Genomic DNA, 21,013 nt, shown 5'->3' on the forward strand with positions numbered 1-21,013 from the left:
ATATATATATTTTATATATATATATATAATTTTTTCTAAAAAATGATCAATGCAGTATTTAAGTTTAATATAGAGTCTAGGCCTTCAGAAAAAATAAAAATTAGCACCATCTGGTTACAGTATAGAGAAAAAGCATAGAATCATGGTGTAACCACTAGATGACATGTACAGCTCTTCCCCAGTACAATTCCCCAGATGTTTGTGAACACATTTTTTTGTGTGGATTTGAATATATAGTTGAAAGAATCTCAAAAGCCATTTTTATTAAAAAAAAATGTAAAAAAAATAAATAAATAAAAATTTGTGAATTTTTGTGTTTTTGTCAATTTCCCATTCATTTCCTATGGGGTCATTTTTGACCAAAGACCACAAGTGTGACTATTTTTTTAAGACCACTTAACATGCTCAGATCATATATAATAGGAGTTTCCTTATTACATCTGGAAGAAATACTTTCTAAAGGCGAGTCACGATCTGTGTGTTTAGTTTCGTTTTCATGGACTTTTAGTTTGCACTCATCAGTCTCCAGTTTCCTATGTTTCCATTGTTCCTAGTTTCCTGCCATGGACACTCATTAATCATCACAGCTGTTTTTCATTGTCTCATCAGCACCACCATAGGTTTAAGTTCCTCCTTTTTATTTAGTTGTTGTCTGGTATTGTTTGTGTGTAGACCCTGTTGTGTTGCTTTCTTGTCTTTGGATTACCCGAGTTTGTTTTATTAAAGATCCTTTTGTTTGTAGAAACCTGTTTAAACCCTTTTCTTCATCTTCGTCTGGACTAACTGTGACAAGGAATGTAACAGTCAATAGATAATAGATTCATGAGACTAAAATACCTTATAAGCTGCATTACCAGGTATAATTAATGTTATAAATAATTTTATAATGCATTATTTATATATATATATATATATATATATATTGTATATAAAAGTGTTACCTATTATTTAAGAGAGTACATTTTTTAATTGTAATAAAATTTCTCAATAGACGAATCCGGCGAAACTACCGGAAGTAAGCGGGGCGCCATTACTGAGCTGTTGCTGGGTAGCGTTGCGCCATTGCCTCCTATTGTTTTAGTTGCAACTTGCGTCCACTGGAATAAGCAGCCCGCAAATTACGACTGTCACTAACGTTACAACGTTAGCCCTTGTATAATGTCGAGTGGGTAAACAGTTTCCGTTATAAATTGTTTCAATGGTGGCAGTAAAATTTACATTTTGAAGAGCAAACACTGTGAATACCCCGGGTGGACTGCCCCTGTCTGGTGCCGTACGGTTTACAGATTTCCTGGGCGAGTACAAGACGTGGACATTCGCGTATAATAACAATTATTTAATGACATAAGTAAAAAATATATAATAAATATGTGATATAGTGATCAGCAAAATCTCCTCTTTTGCTATTTTTTTTCTATTCAATTAACATGCTATGGTCATTAAATGGCTTTCCTGAGCTAAATGTAACATTATGTGACATAATTGTTCTCCTGCTGTTATATTGACCTCTTTCCATGGTTTAAAAACACTAATTGGTCGATATTATGTATACTTTCTAGCTGTAACGTTACCTTACCCATGCCCGTTGCAATGTGAAAATGAGATAAATAATGGACACAAATGAAAAACATGAATTTGTTTATTTGATTTCATTCATTTATTTATTTATTGTTGCCAAATGGACGGATCTTTTTATAGTTTCCTCGTTAGCAAACGTTAGCCTAGCTAGCTTGCCAAGCTATTTTCATAAATAACGTTAATCTGTAAGATCGCTTGTACCTTCATCTGTGACTGGAGGCCACTGCAGTCACAGATCAAACCAACAAGTCATTCTGCCTGGCTGTAGCTGTCATCGAGGGTGAGTTCGCGGTATCACCGAGGTTTGTTTACATACCGGTGCATATGTCTGTATGCCTGTGTAACAGCTCAGTAATGGCGTCGCCACAAGATGGCAGCCTACACAGAACGCTCGTCGGATTCGTCTATATTGCACTTTTTACTGTATTATTGTCCAAATAAATGTGGCCTTGTAGAGCATAACAGACTTTTGTTTTACACACAGGAATTACACAGTACCATCCGTTATCTAACCTTAAAGGTACAATATGCAAGATTGTTTCACCACCAGGGGTCGCTAACCTCTTACAATATCAAAGTCGTATATTGATGACGTATATTCTGCATTAAGCGGAATTATGGATCTTGTCATCAAGCTGGTGGATCTTTTATGGATGAGTGAATACATTAATGTTTTTAACATATGAAGCAGGGCGCGATTGATAGACGTATACCAGCGAGTCCCGTGGATATAAAGGAATCAGGACATTTCATTCTGCTGAACTACACGCAAGTGCTGATGCTGAAATACTCACACTGGTCAGTTTATTAGACAAATTCAACTTGAGGTAACGCAGCGCTGCTTCACTTGCTCTATTTGAGTGTGTTGAATGTTGTTAGTTAGGTTGTTTGTTTGCTGTATGAGACTAAGCTAGATCAACATTAGAGAATAACATACAGATCATATTCTAACTTTTCATCATGTTGAACTATAAATAACATTGATTAGTTTGCTCACCATGCTTAACATTTGCTCACCTGTTTAATAAAGTAACATGCCACACTCGCGTCTCCGTCAAGTCAAAGTCAAGTCAAAGTTAGTCGCGGACGTGGAGCTCTCTGCATTTCGAAAGATGTTGATCTTCGTTTTAGTTCTCTTTTTGTCTCAAAGTCTGCTTGCCATGGTCCATAATGTTTGAACAAAACAACAACAGCATGAGCGTCCTGCTAGGTATAACCGGCATAACCGACCCAATTGTCAACGTCTGTCGCCATGGTTACTATTGCAAACCTGGCGGAAACCGAGGGTAACGCGGATATGACGTCATTGACTGGCGACTCCTCACCCCTGCTCACACACCCCGTTTCCTTGGTTAAAATCACAATTTTCTCACGATTTACAAATAGTTGGAAACATTTGGGATATTGTAAGTTATCAACTAAACAAAATATTAGGGCTGTATTCAACCAAAGAAATCCTTAGTCGACCAAAGTCGAGTCCTGCGCAACGATTAGTCGACAAAAACAAAAAAAAACAAAAACGTGATGTTTTGATTAAACATTTTTTAAACAATTGTCATTGAGCATTTATAAAACAACAACGAAAAAACATCACAAATAAATAAAACTATAATAATAATACAATTCTTTGAAAATTAAGTGATTTTTTAACTGCAAAAAGTGAAGAGCTCTGTCCTCGGTCACAATCGCGCACCTGACCACACCACACGCTGCAAAAAATATAACTGCTATCTGCCACATAATGAAAAATCCCAACAAAAGCTCTCGTTTATACAGGCTTTACATTCTTCTTTACTTTCAAAGCTATGGGTTAACTTTAGTCCTGACGATCAAGGCGTTTTAACCAACACACAAAAAACCCAAATAACTTAAAAACAATCCTAATAATAGGCTGTAGGACCGCGTATAGGTTTATTTTCGTTTTGTTGCATTATTTAGGCTATTTTCAAATGCGTCAAGTGTACAAATAAAAACGAAAACATTAAGAAAACACAGTCTTTTGAGTCAGCATGATCTAGCCGTTAAAAGGCTGCTCACGTCTTTTGCGCGCTCAAGTTCGATTTCAAATGTAGGCGCGCGACTTGCGCGCGACTTGCGCGCTCATAATGGAGCAGCCCTCCACAGTCTTGTCGTCTTTGTTTTAAAATGCAGCCAGACAAAAGATTTAGATTTCCTGGACATTTTGTCGACTAAAGCCAAAACAAGCAGCGTTCTAACTGAATGAATACAGCATCCCTTACCGAGCGCGAGCAGCAGCGCAGCCGGCCACACGTGCGGTTCCCGAGTGCATTATGTGTGTGCGCTAAACTGTGGCGCAGTTACAAAAATAGACTATATTAAAGCATTTTAAAGTCTGGGACAAAACATAGGCTAATTATATTTAGAATACAGTAATAAATAACTGCTTATAAATGAATAAATATCAAGGAGTAAATCAAAAAAATGCAACTGGTCGACCAATAAGAATGTCAGTCGACCAAGACGGCATCGACCGATTAGTCGACTAAACGACTAAAGTTGACAGCCCTACAAAATATATAACATTTTAATGCAAAAATCCTGCATATTGTACCTTTAACTGAAAAAAGTCATTTTTAGACGAGATCTGTCGCATACATTTTTTTTTAAAACTTCTGAATCAGATGATCAGACACATCATACAAGTATCTCAAATGATTACCCAAAGTAGCCCAAATCCGATGTGAAAATAATCAGATCTCGTGTTTTTGCTCTTGTTCAACTGAAAATGTTTAACTTCTACATTCAGAGTTCACTCTTGAACACTCCAGTGTCACTTTTGTAGTCGATGTGCTCTAAATATAACATTTTAATTTATTGTGAACAGATGGCCACATTTATTTGTAGAAAGGAACATAATGCAGACTGACACAAATGAGACACCAAAGAGACTGCAGATTTAAAACACAGTGTCAATCCATTTAGTACTGTCATGCCTCGTTGCTAAGAGTTTCGAGAGCAAATTATAGTGTGCATTGTTCTGTCACCAAAATTGATAAGAAGACTGCTTTATTTTAAGACGAAACTGTTGCATAGATACCACTGCGATTGATCGTGAGATCGTGAATTCTTTCCACCACAACAAAAGCATAAAATTATTATGCTTATGGTTAGGTATCACACCACACACACATGTGAAGCACGTGACGCACACCGAGCCCATTCCCAGCATAAAGAGTTTAATATCACAGGCAGAGGCTTGAGGGTCTGTGTGGAACAGACATATTTATATTCCAATCTTCTACACAGAAAACCCGCATCGCAGAGCTCATAAAAGATTCATTCGAGGGGTGGAAAGCAAGGTCGCACACGGAAACCGGTCAGAAGGTAGTTACGACAACACACCACCATCAGACAAGGACAAAGCGACCGTCCCATTATTACGATAACCTCTTGCCCGGAGACTTTTTGACTGGCCGTACCTGACCCGGCCCCCAGCCGATATGTGTCGTCCTGTTAGGGTGTGTTTGTGTACACGTTTTATCAGGTCACGAGGTATAGTGTGTGCGGCTGCGTACAGTATTAGTAGGGCAGAGCAAGCCTGGCCCTCTTACGGGCTGCTCTCGCGGCTGTCAGAAAAATGTCACATTCGCTTAGAGTCAAAGCCGCAGAGCCGAGGGAGCCCGGGAGACCTGATACCGCACGCCTGATATTCACGCCACCAAGCAGACAGAGCCGTAGCCCGACACAAAGAGAGGCAGAAAACCGTGACGCGCTGCTTGAACAGGATGCGCTGTTAATCTGCCGCTTGGGTGACGGAACAGATTCAGCAGAACTAAAAGAAAAATGTACTAAACGTAATTTAATAATGTCATCCTGAGCACGCCGGGGTGAAATTTCGCACGGCCCCGTGGCTTTTTTTTTTTTTTAAATTTTGGGCCGATAAAGGGAAGTGACAGATATTTGGGAGCGGATTGAGTTGTGACGCTTTAATGAGCCTCGGGGTCTCGCCATGCAAACAGACCCTTCTCTAAACTGTCATCTAAGGACAGTCTGGTGGTCCATTAGGCCGCAAAACAGTCCGATACGCCTATCTGCACTTTTTGAAATTCACAACGGCACCTAGAGGCTTATAAAAGCTCAGCCAAGACACCTGGTGCGGTCAGCGTAGGCCACTGCTCCCCCGAGCCACGCTAAGGTGTGATGCCACACCAGGACAAACACGCTTTCAGCTAGAAACATTAGGAACGTTTTTATTGTTTATTTTTGGTTTGGACTGATGAAGGATACTTCAAGCAGATGTTCGAATGTTCATAAACATCACTAACAGCTTCTGAGTGCCTTTGACTCTTTAGGTTTGCCGCTTCTTACCCCACAAATGGAAACATCACGAGGGAAAACTGTAATTAGCAATAATTAGTAAAGGAAAAATACTGAATCCATTAGTTAAATGGTCGCGTCTGACAATATTGTACACAGAATGAGAAGTTTCAATCTGCTTTGTTTTTTGTTGTTTTTATTTGTCTACCAGCATGCAAAACTGTGTAGTCAGTTCCAATGAAAAACCAAACACTAAATTTGCCAGATCTTGTAAGGATGCATTAAATATGCAGCAATATATATATATATATATATATATATATATATATGCAAAAGCCTCTAAGTGCCATTTGAAATTTTCTTCTAAAATGATCATTTTTATCAAGCTTGTATATTTAAGTTCAGTAATTTCACTTAAATGGCAATGAAGATTACCTATTAATTGTCATTTAAGTGAAATTACTGAACTTAAATATACAAGCTTGATAAAAATGGTCCTTTTAGAAGAAAATTTCAAATGGCATTTAGAGGCTTTTGCATCTGAACTCTTCATATACAAATAAATGTATATATATATATATATATATATATATATTTTTTTTTTTTTTGGGAGGCACTTTGTAGCAAGAAGGGATGCAACAATAATAGATAAAATATATACAACGTAAAATACAAACAGTTTGATTCACTGTTTATATAGAGAACGCTATAGGTTGAATTCAGGTTTTTTTCCCCAGTCATCTCAATGGCAAAAAGTCACACTATAATGTTTGAAAAAAGGTTCATTCTTGTGTTACGCAGCACGTTTGAACTTCTGTAAGAACCAATGAGATTCATTCTCGTGTTACGCAGCACGTTTGAACTTCTGTAAGAACCAATGAGATTCATTCTTGTGTTACACAGCACGTTTGAGCTTCTGCGAGAACCAATGAGGTTCATTCTCGTGTTACGCAGCACGTTTGAACTTCTGTAAGAACCAATGAGATTCATTCTTGTGTTACACAGCACGTTTGAGCTTCTGCGAGAACCAATGAGGTTCATTCTCGTGTTACGCAGCACGCTTGAACTTCTGCGAGAACCAATGAGGTTCATTCTTGCGTTACGCAGCACGTTTGAGCTTCTGCAAGAACCAATAAGGTTCATTCTTGCGTTACGCAGCACATTTGAGCTTCTGTAAGAACCAATGAGGTTCATTCTTGCGTTACGCAGCACGTTTGAACTTTCAAAAGAACCAATGAGGTTCATTCTTGTGTTACGCAGCACGTTTGAGCTTCTGTAAGAACCAATGAGATTCATTCTCGTGTTACGCAGCACATTTGAGCTTCTGTAAGAACCAATGAGGTTCATTCTTGTGTTACGCAGCACATTTGAGCTTCTGTAAGAACCAATGAGGTTCATTCTTGCGTTACGCAGCACGTTTGAACTTTCAAAAGAACCAATGAGGTTCATTCTTGTGTTACGCAGCACGTTTGAACTTTCAAAAGAACCAATGAGGTTCATTCTCGTGTTACGCAGCACATTTGAGCTTCTGTAAGAACCAATGGGGTTTGTTCTCATGCACCAAGCAGGTTCGGTTGAGCTTCCGTTTATTTTTCACTGATCAATTTTCAAATGTGAATAAAAGCCTAAATTCAATCTGTTCATCATTTAAAGTGATCGAGTCTCTTCAGAAAATTCTGACTAAATTGCTTGATTTATATGGATTTGTTTTACAATCGCTTTATAAACTTTATGAAGCATCGATTTGGTAATTGCGTAACTGTCAATGGAGGGCCAGAAAGCTCTCAGTTTTCATTTAAAAGATCTTCATTTAACTAAAGCCTTACGGGTTTGGAACGACATGTGAGTAATTAGTGGCGGAATTTTCATTTTTTGTGTGAACTAAATCTTTAATAGTATTTTCATCCCATGCTTGTGGGAACAGAAACGTGTGACATACCCATGCGCTCTTACTAGACCATCTTATTCTACCGTTTAATGCTAAGGAGGACTTTAGCCTACAAGCACCCGAAGGACTGGACTAGGAAAGACAAAGCCTGCCGAGGATACAGCCTTCAGTTTGAGAAGCATCCATATACATCTTGGAATAAGCTGCAAATTTTAAAGCGCGACCTGGTGTAATTAGAACGATACTTGAAACTAGATCCTATGAACAACAGACCTATTTTTATTCATGATTTCAAAAACACTATGCCAAAAAACGCTAACATAATGTAGTTTTACAGCTACAAACTAAACAGCTCTGCGTCAACAGTCAGTCCCAGTGTGTTTGTGAGGACCCATATTGTGTGAGCCTCCTCTTATGTGGATAAATAAATAAATATTGATAGCAGCAGGTATTCGCACGACTGTCATGCGAGGGGCCAAAGCAAGAATCTAATCTCACACTTCTCTCGTTCCTCTTTCCAGCAGACAACACACAAACACCACAACGACACGCAGCAGTAGCATCTCTGCTCACACCGGACAAGCATATTCATGGACTAGTGCGCATGCCATGCATGCATGCATTCTGGCCACATTCGACCTCTCCACTGTGCCACACACAATACAGGCTCATCAGTGGGTCCCAATCAGCCACCTCTCATAATGTAGGCTGGGCTATTCAATCGCCTCATCTAGCTCTGCATCCGCACACGCTCCCTGATTGTAATGCACTACAATTGAAAGTTAATGGGAACACTTGAAGGTGGGCGAAGGGAGGCGGCTTATTCATTTCTCATTGCTTGTTAGTTCCGCTCATACGCTGCCTGTGACATTATTATGATGTCAACTATAGTACCATTATAAGCAGACGCCCTCGCATGTTTCGCCCATATGAAAATATTAACATTCATTTCTCTGTCCACCTGCCATTGTGATTGTAGCGTGGCTCAGGTGTGAACCACATACATATGCAAAAATCCACACATATGGGACATAGGAAAGGTCATGTTACTTATTTTAAACTTTATTGTCCCATTCCTGGGAAATTTGTCTTGGACGGCATGACACGGCCAGTGCACAACTTCAATCACAATACATACAATGACATGCGATAATGAGAAAATAACCCATTCCAATGCAGTAGTTAGGAACTATCATACTATCTTTATTTAAGATTTCAATCGTAGTTGGAATAAAAGATTTTTTATAGCGATTATACATATGTAAGATATGTGTAGCATCTGAGACAATATTTTTGGCTTGCTTTAATGTATTACCAATTACCAATGCTATGCTGCATTGGTCATTTTCTATATTTATATTGTAAAGTTGCATAAGGTGACCATTTTCAGAAATGAAAACCCTTGACATTACTAACATCTGGTTATGAATTAAAAGTGGGTCATTTTGGTTTTGTGTATTTTAACCATGATAAATGAATTAACTATGGTATCATACTCTGCAATACTTCTCTAAATGAAATTCATCGACACACGTAAATGTGTATGAGAGTTAGAGTGTCTTGTAGCACTAATATTAGCCGAGTCAAAATGGCCAACTATCCTATAGGCGTACGTTCTAAATAATTAGAACAACATATTATTTAATTAATCTTCAAATGATTTATTACACAGTTCTAAATCAGGTAACTACAGTATGGATGCTTGTTTCCACCACAGAATGAAAAATAAAAAAGGTAATTGCGACTTTTTATCTCACAATTCGGACTTTTTTCTCACAATTGCGAATTTACATCTTGCAATTCTGACTTTATTTCTCAGAATTGCGAGATGTAAAGTCAGAATTACGAGATATAAAGTCAGAATTACGAGATATAAAGTCAGAATTGCGAGAAATAAAGTCAGAATTGTGTGATATAAAGTCACAATTGCAAGATATAAAGTCACAAATGCGAGATATAAAGTCACAATTGCAAGATATAAAGTCAGAATTGCGAGATATAAAGTCAGAACTGCAAGATATAAAGTCACAATTGCGAGATATAAAGTCAGAATTGCGAGATATAGAGTCAGAATTGCGTGATATAAAGTCAGAATTGCGTGATATCAAGTCAGAATTGCGAGATATAGTCAGAATTGCGAGATATAAAGTCAGATTTGCGAGATATAAAGTCAGAATTGCGTGTTATAAAGTCAGAATTGCGTGATATAAAGTCAGAATTGCGAGATATAAAGTCAGAATTGCGTGTTATAAAGTCAGAATTGCGTGATATAAAGTCAGAATTGTGAGATATAAAGTCAGAATTGCGTGATATAAAGTCAGAATTGTGAGATATAAAGTCACAATTGCGAGATATGAAGTCAGAATTACGAGATATAAAGTCAGAATAGCGAGATATAAAGTCAGAATTGCGAAATATAAATTCAGAATTGCGAGATATAAAGTCTGAATTGCGAGATATAAAGTCACAATTGCGAGATATAAAGTCACAATTGCGAGATATGAAGTCAGAATTGCGAGATATAAAGTCTGAATTGCGAGATATAAAGTCACAATTGCGAGATATAAAGTCTGAATTGCGAGATATAAAGTCAGAATTGAGAGAAATAAAGTCAGAATTGTGAGATATAAAGTCAGAATTAAGAGATATAAAGTCTGAATTGCGAGATATAAAGTCAGAATTGCGAAATATAAAGTCAGAATTGCTTGATATAAAGTCAGAATTACGAAATATAAAGTCAGAATTGCGAGATATTTCGCAATTCTGACTTTATATCTCGCAATTCTGACTTTATATCTTGCAATTCTGACTTTATATCACCAGGATTACATCCCTAACCTTTCTGAGAAACAATAACCACTGAGAGTCATGACAGGGTAACATCTCATAAAGAACAGTGCCTTTTATAATATAATGTCCCCATAATTATTTTGGGGCATTAAGGCTCAGGTACAGTATATACATCATTTTCCGCGTTCCGCTTCATCTCGCACGCAATTGAGCGTGCAAGCCTTTCAAAGTATTCTCCTTTGACCGTGAGCATGCTATCTTGTTGGCCCTTTCTTTTCAAGTGCTCGAATCACTTGCAAATGCGATGTTGTCTGCGTGTGTATGGCTGCATGTGAATAGTGTGTGCACATTAGGAATCAGTCGGCAAGCTGGAGTGCAACACAGACATGGGAAGTATAGTTTAGGATTAACACAGACCACCAAGTGAAAACCCATACAGGTAGAGGTGTAATGGTATGTCGTGCCACAATATATCGCAATACAAAAATCCAACAATACGTATTGTGGATAGTCCCCCCAAAATAAAAATGAATGTGTTTGTATACATTAAACTACTATTAATGTTGAATATAATGTATAATAATGCAATGGGGGAATATTTGTGGGTCCTGATATTACCAAATGTCTGATGTTACAAGTAAAAAGTGGCCGACATTATTTTAAATATATAGTCAGTGAAAGAGTGCAAGCATATTCATCTACAATAACCCAGGAGCTTCAGGATCATGAATATTGTTAATCTGGTGTCATCAATGTCCTTGGGTTACAAGCACCAAGTCCAAGCCTATTCATTTAACCACAATGTAAAATCAATTTTAGCATTTTAATCAACAGTACATTTTTTGTTAAGCTTTTACCATTTGTCTTGGAGTATCGCAATAATATCGTATTGTGAGTTCTGTATCGGGATATGTATCGAATCGTGACATCCATAGACAGTAAAAGAAATGGACACAGCGACCCCATTGACTTCAACAGAGAAGACTGAAGCCCGATTATTGCACTTCCTGTCTGATGTCTGAGCGACTGCGCAGGCTCAAACTGAGCATAACGACAGTCTGACAGTTAAATCTTCTAGTAGCTGTGCCAAGACAAATCTGAATCACCTAATTCCTCAAAAACGTTGAAATATTTCGTCCCGTTTCTTTTATGGACTCTCCATCTATGGGCTTATCCTTGACTTTGTGCCTCCATGTCCCCCTGATTTCCTCATAGACAGTCAAAGATTGCCTGCGAGCTTGTCCTCCTGTCTATACGGTAATGGCTCTATTGTGCAACAGAAAGTTGCGTGGTTATGACGCAATCGTTAGCATATTTTTTTACAAAAACGGCTTCTACGGGGCCGCAACGTAAGATACGAAGTAATGGAGCGTTTTATACATTGTCGTGTTTCTTTAGAAATAAATAATAGACAAATTAAGTATTTGGACGCCTCAGATGTAAAGTTACTCACTGTCAAAGTGACGCCAAAATGAATGGGATTCAATGGGACGCTAAAAGCAGGTGAAGTTCTGCAGCAATGGCGGCTCCCGTGAGGCTTCAACTTCCGGCTGATGGATTACCCTCTTGGTTAGGGTATGCATTGACGTCACTTTCCCGCCAGACTGAGTGGCAAAAGAGCTGCTGCGTGACTGGATTTAATAGGAGAAATTCTATTTAGTGTTCCTTTCTTGTTTCCTGACATTTATATGTGCCTAATTTCGAATTTTCTTGTGACGGCTTTTTATAAATACAATATAAACAGGTCTGAATCCTAAATCACTTATATCAATGTAATACGTTTTTCTTTTGTCAGTGTTTATTTAAAAATCCAATAGACCCCTTTTGCGCCGACGTCACAGTTACGTCACGGCGCTAGCTGGAGACAAAACAAAGTGAAAACTGGAGGCGGCCAATACAAAACAGCACAGATTCGGCTACATAATAAGGAGCTTAAATTATTGTTACTATTATTAAATGTCATCTTGTTGTGTTGTTTGGTGCAAGAATTGATGAAAAATGAATATGCTGTCTCTGGAACTTTTATTTCTAGAAAATATTCACATCATTAAAATCGCACTGTAATGTCACTCTTTACATTGTCGTGGTCTCGGCGCTGGCTCGGCAGAACTGCGGATCGTACACACAAGTCTTGTACAGGACCATATAGGCATCTAAAGATTTATATGCCTCAGTTTCTCTTTACGATCGGTTTCTCTATAAGGTAGGTGTAGAAGTCAGGCCACTCAACCGAGGTAACGTACGTTAATCCTGTCAGATCGTCCATGCATTGAGTGAGCGTGTAGGCGGCTACGGGTCGGCCAATCTGGTTCCGTCCGTTAAAAATAACTTTTGGAAATAACAATCACGGTCCTGGACACTGAGTGACCTTACACATTAAGATAATGTCAGATTTTCTCCAGTCATTGTTAAAAAACAAGCTAACAATCCTTGCTAACTAGCATTAGTGAAGCAGCCAGAGGGATCTTTCTGGCTCCACCTAAGCTCCGCCCACAAAAAAACGTCACCATGTTTACCAACTGAAAATGGGTCTATTATGCAGAATATACGATGGTAAATATATAATTGATGAGTTAATACAGAATATAACAATAAAAAATAGATTTTCCCCGTTAAATTCAGCATATTGACACAAAATAATTCACCTTTCGCTGCTTGGAGTCCAGTTGTTTCTATGAATTGCAGCGATCCATTTGCTTCTGTGTTTTTTAGCTTTCGGCAGTCTATAAAAATATACCTCAGATCTAGATGTACAGTCAATCGCAAAGCTCTTTCCCGTTTTAGATGTGTTTTGTGTGTTTTTCGCGGCATTCACACTGAAAACCAATGCTGCCACATGGTGGGCGTAACCCCATTCACTCCGGTCGACGGTGACGTCACGCGCATACTCTCACACCACGCTTTCAGGTAGAAACATTAGGAACGTTTTTACTGTTTATTTTAGGTTTGGTCTGATCCTGCGCCCAAAGGGTGACTTTTCACAAATTTAGCCAAACGGATACATACAGCAGATGTTCAAATGTCCATAAACATCACTAACAGCTTCTGGGTGCCTTTTACTTTTTAGGTTTGCCGCTTCTTACCCCACAAATGGAAAAATCTTAGCTTTCCCCAAGAGCTCTCCCATCCAGTAAGACCCCACACTCAACCGTTCTTAGCTTCAGTGGGAAACCATGCAGGAGCCGGAGGATGACAGCCTGTGGTGTTAGTGAAATGAAGAGCAGCTGTTGGTCTGCTGGCAGCTCTTGTTCGTGCTACGAGTTCTGGTGGAGAGATTTATGCCGCTGGTCCTGGGCCTTTTCATTTATCTAATTCCCCGTTTGGAAGTCGGACCGATGGCTGGCAGAGCACATCCTGTCCGACCTTCCTGCTTGTCCTTGATCTCAAAGGCGACTGAAGCTTTGTAACACGTCACTGCCCCCGTTTGACCGCCGTCCAAGAGCACCGTCACCGCTCCTGATATTTATTATGCTCTCAACAGCCAAAATCTACTATGAGGCCATTTTCACTGCCAAGCTAACTTTAGAAAGGAGGCCTAATAGGTTCACGCACATTATCTCACATCTGATCAAATGGGTGTATAATAGGCCTTTTAGCTGGTGGGCAAGACGAACTGACTTGGACTGCACCATTCATAATTCAGAGCATGGGCTTTCACTGCAAAGCTTTCTTTAGCCTGGATGTGCATCGAAAGTTGCGATAGTCTCCAGGCAGCTGCCCGTATCCTGGTCGCATTGGTCCAGTGCCACGCAAGCACTCCATCCTGACCAAATCTGGCTGGATCATGATGCCACCAGTTGCTTATTAGAATAGATCCTGCTTGGACACTATTTCACAAGCCCACAATATAGGCAAAGATTTTTTTTAAAAATCATGTTTTGACCAAATGTGAATTAGAGCCCGACCGATAAAGGATTTTGAAGTCCGACACCGATACAAATATTTATTGGTTTTAAAATCCGATATTCCGATATATCGGCCGATATTTTAAAAAAAATATTATTTCAGAAACGCGCAACAAATTGTAAAACATACATTTTCAATATAACAGGCCAAGGAGAGATGATACGTCTCATTGCTATAACTGTCACGTGCTATTAAAGAAATACTTCAGTCACATTGTCAAAAGTTAAAAGGACTACACTGTAACAACATGACGTAACTATTACTAGCTAATTCCGTTTCACTCTCGGCTTATTTAACAGCAGCAAACCTGGACATGATAGTCACAAATTTGTCATGCTTATTTGAGTTAAGAGAACTGATGGGGATGTTCTTTTAATTATTATTCAAGCAATGTATGTCTCGTGACCAACTCAACGAGTGTTGCCAACAGGGACTGTGTAGAGTGCCCTCTGGTGGACAAACTATACAACTCCAATACTCGTGACATTCAAGCGTGTTTCGTCCGTTTTTTATTTTATTTTTTAAATATTCATTTATCGGCCATTATAACTGCCGATACCGATAGTTTGAAAAATGCCTAATATCGGCCGATAATATCGGCCTGCCGATATATTGGTCTGGCTCTAATGTGAATTCATACGGTTCATGGGAAGTTTCGCTTGACCCCCGTGTGACTATTAACTCTTACAAGAAGTGCAGAAATTCCATCTGGCAGCAGCTTAACGGACACTTTTCATTTTATCTCGAATTTCCCTCTTAATAAAATCTCAGGACTGCGGCAGTCAGTTTCTACTGAGCTTATTATTAAATGACTGCATTCGAACGAGTTTCTAGCGAACAGCAGGTCTAAAGCACATAATTTCAATTCACTCCAGCTGGGCGGATTTCCACAGTGGGCGCTCCTCTATTTCTCAAAGGCCTGCGCATTAAAAAAATCTTATTAAACAATTGCAGCCATTTGCATCTGATGCACATCTCTGGTGTATTTACAAAACGAAGGGTGAAAAAAAAAAAACTTATGAGGAATTTGTCTCACAGTCGCAACCAATCAGCTCCTCTCCCCAGCAGAGGGTTTGATATAATAGGGCTAAATAGTGAGTAAACAGACAACACCCTCATTTTACATGCTAAAAGTGATGGCTCCGCATCTGAGGGCTAGAAAAGTCTGGGCACCAAGAGTCCCATAAAGGGTGTTGAAAATAATCGTTGCATTGCGATGTGATGAAATTTACAGCGTTTATACCTTTTCCGAGGTGTATGTACTGTACAAAGTTGTCAAATAATTGCATAATACAGTATTAACTAACTAGTAACTTTAGTGCTGCAAGAATATTGCACAACACCAAGCTTTTCTCATCTAAGCATCAGTGGTCTGTCACCGCTCATCATTGTCAAAATATTGAGATGTCCAATCAAATCAAAGTAGGCGGGCTTTGTGTTCACAGAAGCTGCTGAGCATGAATTCCAATAGAGAGCCTAAGTCCCGCCTCTCCGAATCCGGCTCATGGGACCTTATTTTGGAAAAGATATGTATGGTAGTCAATGGCAAGAGACGACTTATCTTTTTATTTCCGTCTGAACTGTGCTCTGAATTACACATATGATGTTTGTCAATTTAAAAGGTAATTCTGAAAGTCAAAAACGTCGCAGTTTGTCATAAAACAGAAGAGTAACATTTAGTTGTATGTGAAAATCGCTCAATGAACTACATCTTCCGGGAAGCGAAACAACGAGCGAGATGCGCTGCTCGTGTGTGTGCAGTCTGGTACAAAACACTCAGGCATGACGGCGTAACGTTACGATTATAACGTAAGACTATAGAAACAATGACACACGTTAGCTTTAGTAAAGTTAGCTTCATTCACTGAGAGAAAATGTGCGCCTTTGGGTATTTTCACGTATTTTCAGTCTTATAGCTCAACGGTTTAACATCAATCTGCGACTTTCTTTACTTTAAAATGTACCTTTTAAATTGACAAACATCATATCTGTAATTCAGGGCACAATTCAAACCAGATCAAAATATGTATTGTCTCTAAATAAAAAAATAAAAAAAGTCTAATCCAAAAAAAATGGCATAGCGTCATCAAAAAATAATTTGGTAACACTTTATAAGACTGACATGACACTGTCATGAACATGACATAACACCTGTCATGAACATGAAGGAGTCTTTATGAATGTTTATGACTGTTGTCATGTTATGACAACATGACATTAACCAAGACAAAAATGTCTTGATTATGAAAACTTGACATTAACCAATAAATCATAACCTGTCAACCTGTCACAAATACACTGTTAGACCTTACCAGGTTTTTTACAGTAAAATTTACTGTAAAAATGCACCAAAACTAATAAGTTGTATTTTTTAGTTAACTTGAGTTCATTAAGTGCATTTTTACAGTAAATTACTGGCAACAGTGTTGCCAGTATTTTACTGTAAAAAACCTGGTAAAGTCTAACAGGTCTAATTATCAAACTTAAAGAAGTTATTTAGCTTTGTGTTAACATTACATCACCCTGTCATATGTAGTTGGTTTTAACTTTGGTTGTTATGACACCATTATAACTGTGTGACATGAATATTTTACTTGTCCTCAAGTAAAGTGGAACACATTGTACTAGTTATAAAGATGTCATTAAGGGTTATTACACTGTCAAATGCTTTAACAACAGTGTCATTAATATTTCGCCTTACCTCAAGTAAAGTGGAACACGTTGGACTCGTTATAAAGATGTCAGGTTGACAGGTTATGATTTCTTGGTTAATGTCAAGTTGTCATAACAAAGACATTTTAAACAATGTCAACTTTGCATTAAAAGTGTCAATTTACCGAATGACACTTAATGACAAAAGTCATAAACATTGATAAAGACTCCATGTTCATGACAGTGTCATGTCAGTCTTATGCACACCCCTTCAAATATCACCCCTTCAAAGTGTTACCAATAATTTCATCCTTCTCAGATTTGAAATACTTTGAGTTTCTAGACTCTAAAGTTTTCCTTCTGACAAATGTGCCAAATCTGCAACAAAGAATCTCAAATGTGCGGTTCGGTCGTTTAGCTTTAAAAATACAGCAAAACCAATTGTTGTGTGATGGCATTGGCTTTATAGCGGTTTCAAAAATAAATCAAGCCAACTTCTGGATCAGCCAATGGTAGGACGCTGGGGCAGGCCATTGGGGGTAAAATTATTAAGTAAATAAACGTAATGCTTAATTGAAAAAAAATTAAGTTACAATAAGTGAACCTGACAATTCCAAATCACTTAATTTTTTCGATTAAGCTTGGAGTTGATCTACTTAATCACTTTTTGTATTCATTGACGAATAGGCATGTGCAGGATGCAATCGAGATATCGAATCCAATCGTTGACATGATGATCATAATCAAATTGAATTGTGAGACCAGTGACGATTTTTCGAAAAACCAAAAATCATTTCATTCATGGACGGCTTCAAATGCTGAAAGGAGATATCCGATGCTCTCCTGACAGCTCTGTGATGCCATTAAAGCAAGGAATGATCAGACACATCCATTGGGCCCCTTGAGCTGCATATCTGAGCTAGCGTGTTTGCCTCTAAAGCACTGGCTAATTACATTTGATGAAGATGTTGATTGCGAGCAGATTTGTGGCTAATGTCTGTCACTGTGTGGCTGCCGTGTCGGCGCTCATCGCTGCTGTCATCGTATACAGTATGTGATTTACACTTCAACGCATAGATTTAATAATGTTTTAAAAGAAGCTAATTAAAGTTTCTTTGAGACGCACGCTTTCTTCGGTGTGTTAGCGCCTAGCTTTGAACTGCGCTAATGATAGCAGTCAATCAATAGATCCAATACCAACTGTGAGCAGTCACTCCAAACTAATTAAGAAGATGAGACCCCAATAAACGTACATCTGTTGATCCAGACTGAAATGGTCACACAGTGACCATAAATTATACAATGTGCTACGTGCTTGGGGGAGAAATGAAAAAAAAATGGCATTTACATGCGCATCTAGTGTAACAAAGGTGTGTGCTGCACAGATTTCAAGGAAATGATTATTAAGTGAATCACCGCTGAGAGCTGAGCAAAAAAAACAAGCTTTTAATTTGTTAAACTGTTATTGTTGCTAATTTGCATTCTGTTTTAAACTCTACATTTTCCCTGAGCCTAATTAAATGTGGTTTAATCCAGTTTTATGGCCTTAATAGAAGTTCATCCTCTGTTTGTGCTTATTTAAGGACTTTACATTCATTCACACAGGTGCATAGACGATTGAATGCAAGCGATGCAACTCCATCCTAAAAGGCAATTGCCAAGGTCAAGTAGGCGTCCATCTGTATCACAGGTTATCGTGGCCCCAGGGCATTATGGGTACTCAACAAACACACGCCGAGAGCAAACAAGTGCATCTGTCACATTAAAACATACACTGTAAAAATGAATGCACTTTATCTAATCAAAAAAAATGGTGGCAACAGATTACAAGCAATATTATTAATTATAGAATTGAGTAATAATTAATCAAATTAATTCCTTAATAAAATATTTAAGTCACCATTATGGTGATTGGTGTTTGATTTAGGTTTATTTTAAAATGACGTTTTCTCCTTCAGTGATTCTGCTTGTTGACATCAGGTGTCTTCAATGTTGACAATTTTAAATAAAGAGTCCTTAATTAATCTTTTAAATGGTTAACTTTTAAGGAATAATTTAATTAATTATTACTCAATTCTAATATGTTCAATTTAATTAATAATATTGCTTGCCGCAATTTTATTGATTAGAAAAAGCATATTCATTTTTGCAGTGCATGTTTCATGAGTGTTCATATGTGTGTTTAAAGGTTTTAATGTGTGTATGGTTATGGAGTCCATGTGTGTGGATGTTTCTTTGCATCCCATGTGAAGTATTCCTAGCAGGATAGAGACATACCAGAAGAATTCATCAATTTTTTATGTCTACATTGCTACATCAGGGAGTTGGGTGTTGCCATTTTTTCTTTTCTCCATTTAATATTTAATGCAAACACTTACAACAAATTGTCCCCTAGGGCCAATTATGAGGAGTTTGTGGTGAAGAAACGGAAATATACATTCCTACGCATGCCTACAGGACTCTCATATCTTTTGCTGATGCGTTCTCATTTACATATCCTAATGTATGTCTGGAACAGAATTACTGGCAAATCTGCAAACTGTGCACACATCGTGTACCGTATCATTTCCTTTCCTCTAATATTAAAATCATTTGCAGGCTGTTTAACATACTGTTTTATAGAGCGCACAGGTTACATCTAATCAAATGCATCATCTCCAGTCTCTAATTATGCCACATAGTCGGGCGTCACATGCTCTCGGGTTTTATTCGAATGATTTTTTTTTTTTTACTTACAAAAACATTAACATGTTAATAGCGTGCAATAATGAAAATAGCCAAATTATTTGTATATATTTTTTTTTAATCAAATCAAATATAAAATAAAATAAAAACATGACAGAGCTGGGATTTATTTTTTGTGCTGAATTATTCTCATATTCCTTCTTCTACAGCTTATCTTCTAAAATCTAATCCATAATAATATGTGGAAATTGGTGTATAAAGAGTGCTGATATTACATCCTAGCTCAGTAACTGGGTGGGTTGTATCATCAGAAAACATGGACATTTTAAATTTGGAGCATGACCATATTGTGGTAATCAAGATTTACTTGTTCTGAATAATTATTACCTAACCAAACCTAGGTACTTAGGTTCACAAAGGTCACATGCAGGAAAGATGTAAGGCCATATACAAAGTAGCAAATTAAATCAAATAAAAAGATAGGCTAGCAACATAACAGACTGTGTGTGTGTGTGTGTGTGTGTGTGTGTGTGTGTGTGTGTGTGTGTGTGTGTGTGTGTGTGTGTGTGTGTGTGTGTGTGTGTGTGTGTGTGTATGTGTGTGTGTGTGTGTGTTGCTCAATCTTACAACTGTATCAAATGCAGCAGAAGTAAACTGGAAACGTTTACTGTACAACTGCCATTTCTGTTCAGTCAGACGACTCCATTTCTTTCATGTGCATGATTTCAAAGCAAATTATAACACAAAATCTTACTTTCACACTCAACACACAAAACTAAAACTGTAGCCAGCAGTCACCACTAAAGAGTGGTGGTCATGCATTTTATTGATGTCACCCTGTCACTATGTCAATTCCAGTTAAGTGAATGGTGTTAACTAATGTTTCCAGCACTCAGTCCTTAATCATGTTCCCGGTCTACCCAACTATTGCGCTTTATTGCAGAATAAAACCTCGAATTAAATATTGACGGATTTCACTGCTAGTTAAACCATCTTTTATAAAGTTGACCCAAAAACAAAGGCTACTTCAGCCAATCACAAACGCAATCGGTTGATTGGCTGATCGCTGTCCATGGTCCTGACCAATCGGGCCATAGTTTTCAATCGCGTGGAATCGCGTCTTTTACACAATAATAGGCTAAGTATTAACAAAAAAAAATTAAAATTGGATGATTGATAGCTGACATGTAATTAAAATAGCCTGCAATAAGAAAATAGTTCGTTGTCATTTAACGA

At 38.0% G+C, this 21,013-nt stretch overlaps 1 protein-coding gene and 1 long non-coding RNA gene across 3 annotated transcripts in view; one reads left to right on the forward strand and one right to left on the reverse strand.

The window, feature by feature from the left end:
• Positions 1 to 21,013, forward strand: part of LOC120489298 (uncharacterized) — a 186,496-nt gene that overhangs the window by 149,639 nt on the left and 15,844 nt on the right. The gene's annotated exons all lie outside the window — the stretch shown is intronic.
• Positions 1 to 21,013, reverse strand: part of olfm2a (olfactomedin 2a) — a 101,570-nt gene that overhangs the window by 79,567 nt on the left and 990 nt on the right. The gene's annotated exons all lie outside the window — the stretch shown is intronic.

This window comes from Pimephales promelas, chromosome 3 (assembly GCF_988280905.1).
Source record: "Pimephales promelas chromosome 3, fPimPro1.hap1.1, whole genome shotgun sequence".
Classification (NCBI taxonomy): Eukaryota; Metazoa; Chordata; class Actinopteri; order Cypriniformes; family Leuciscidae; genus Pimephales; species Pimephales promelas.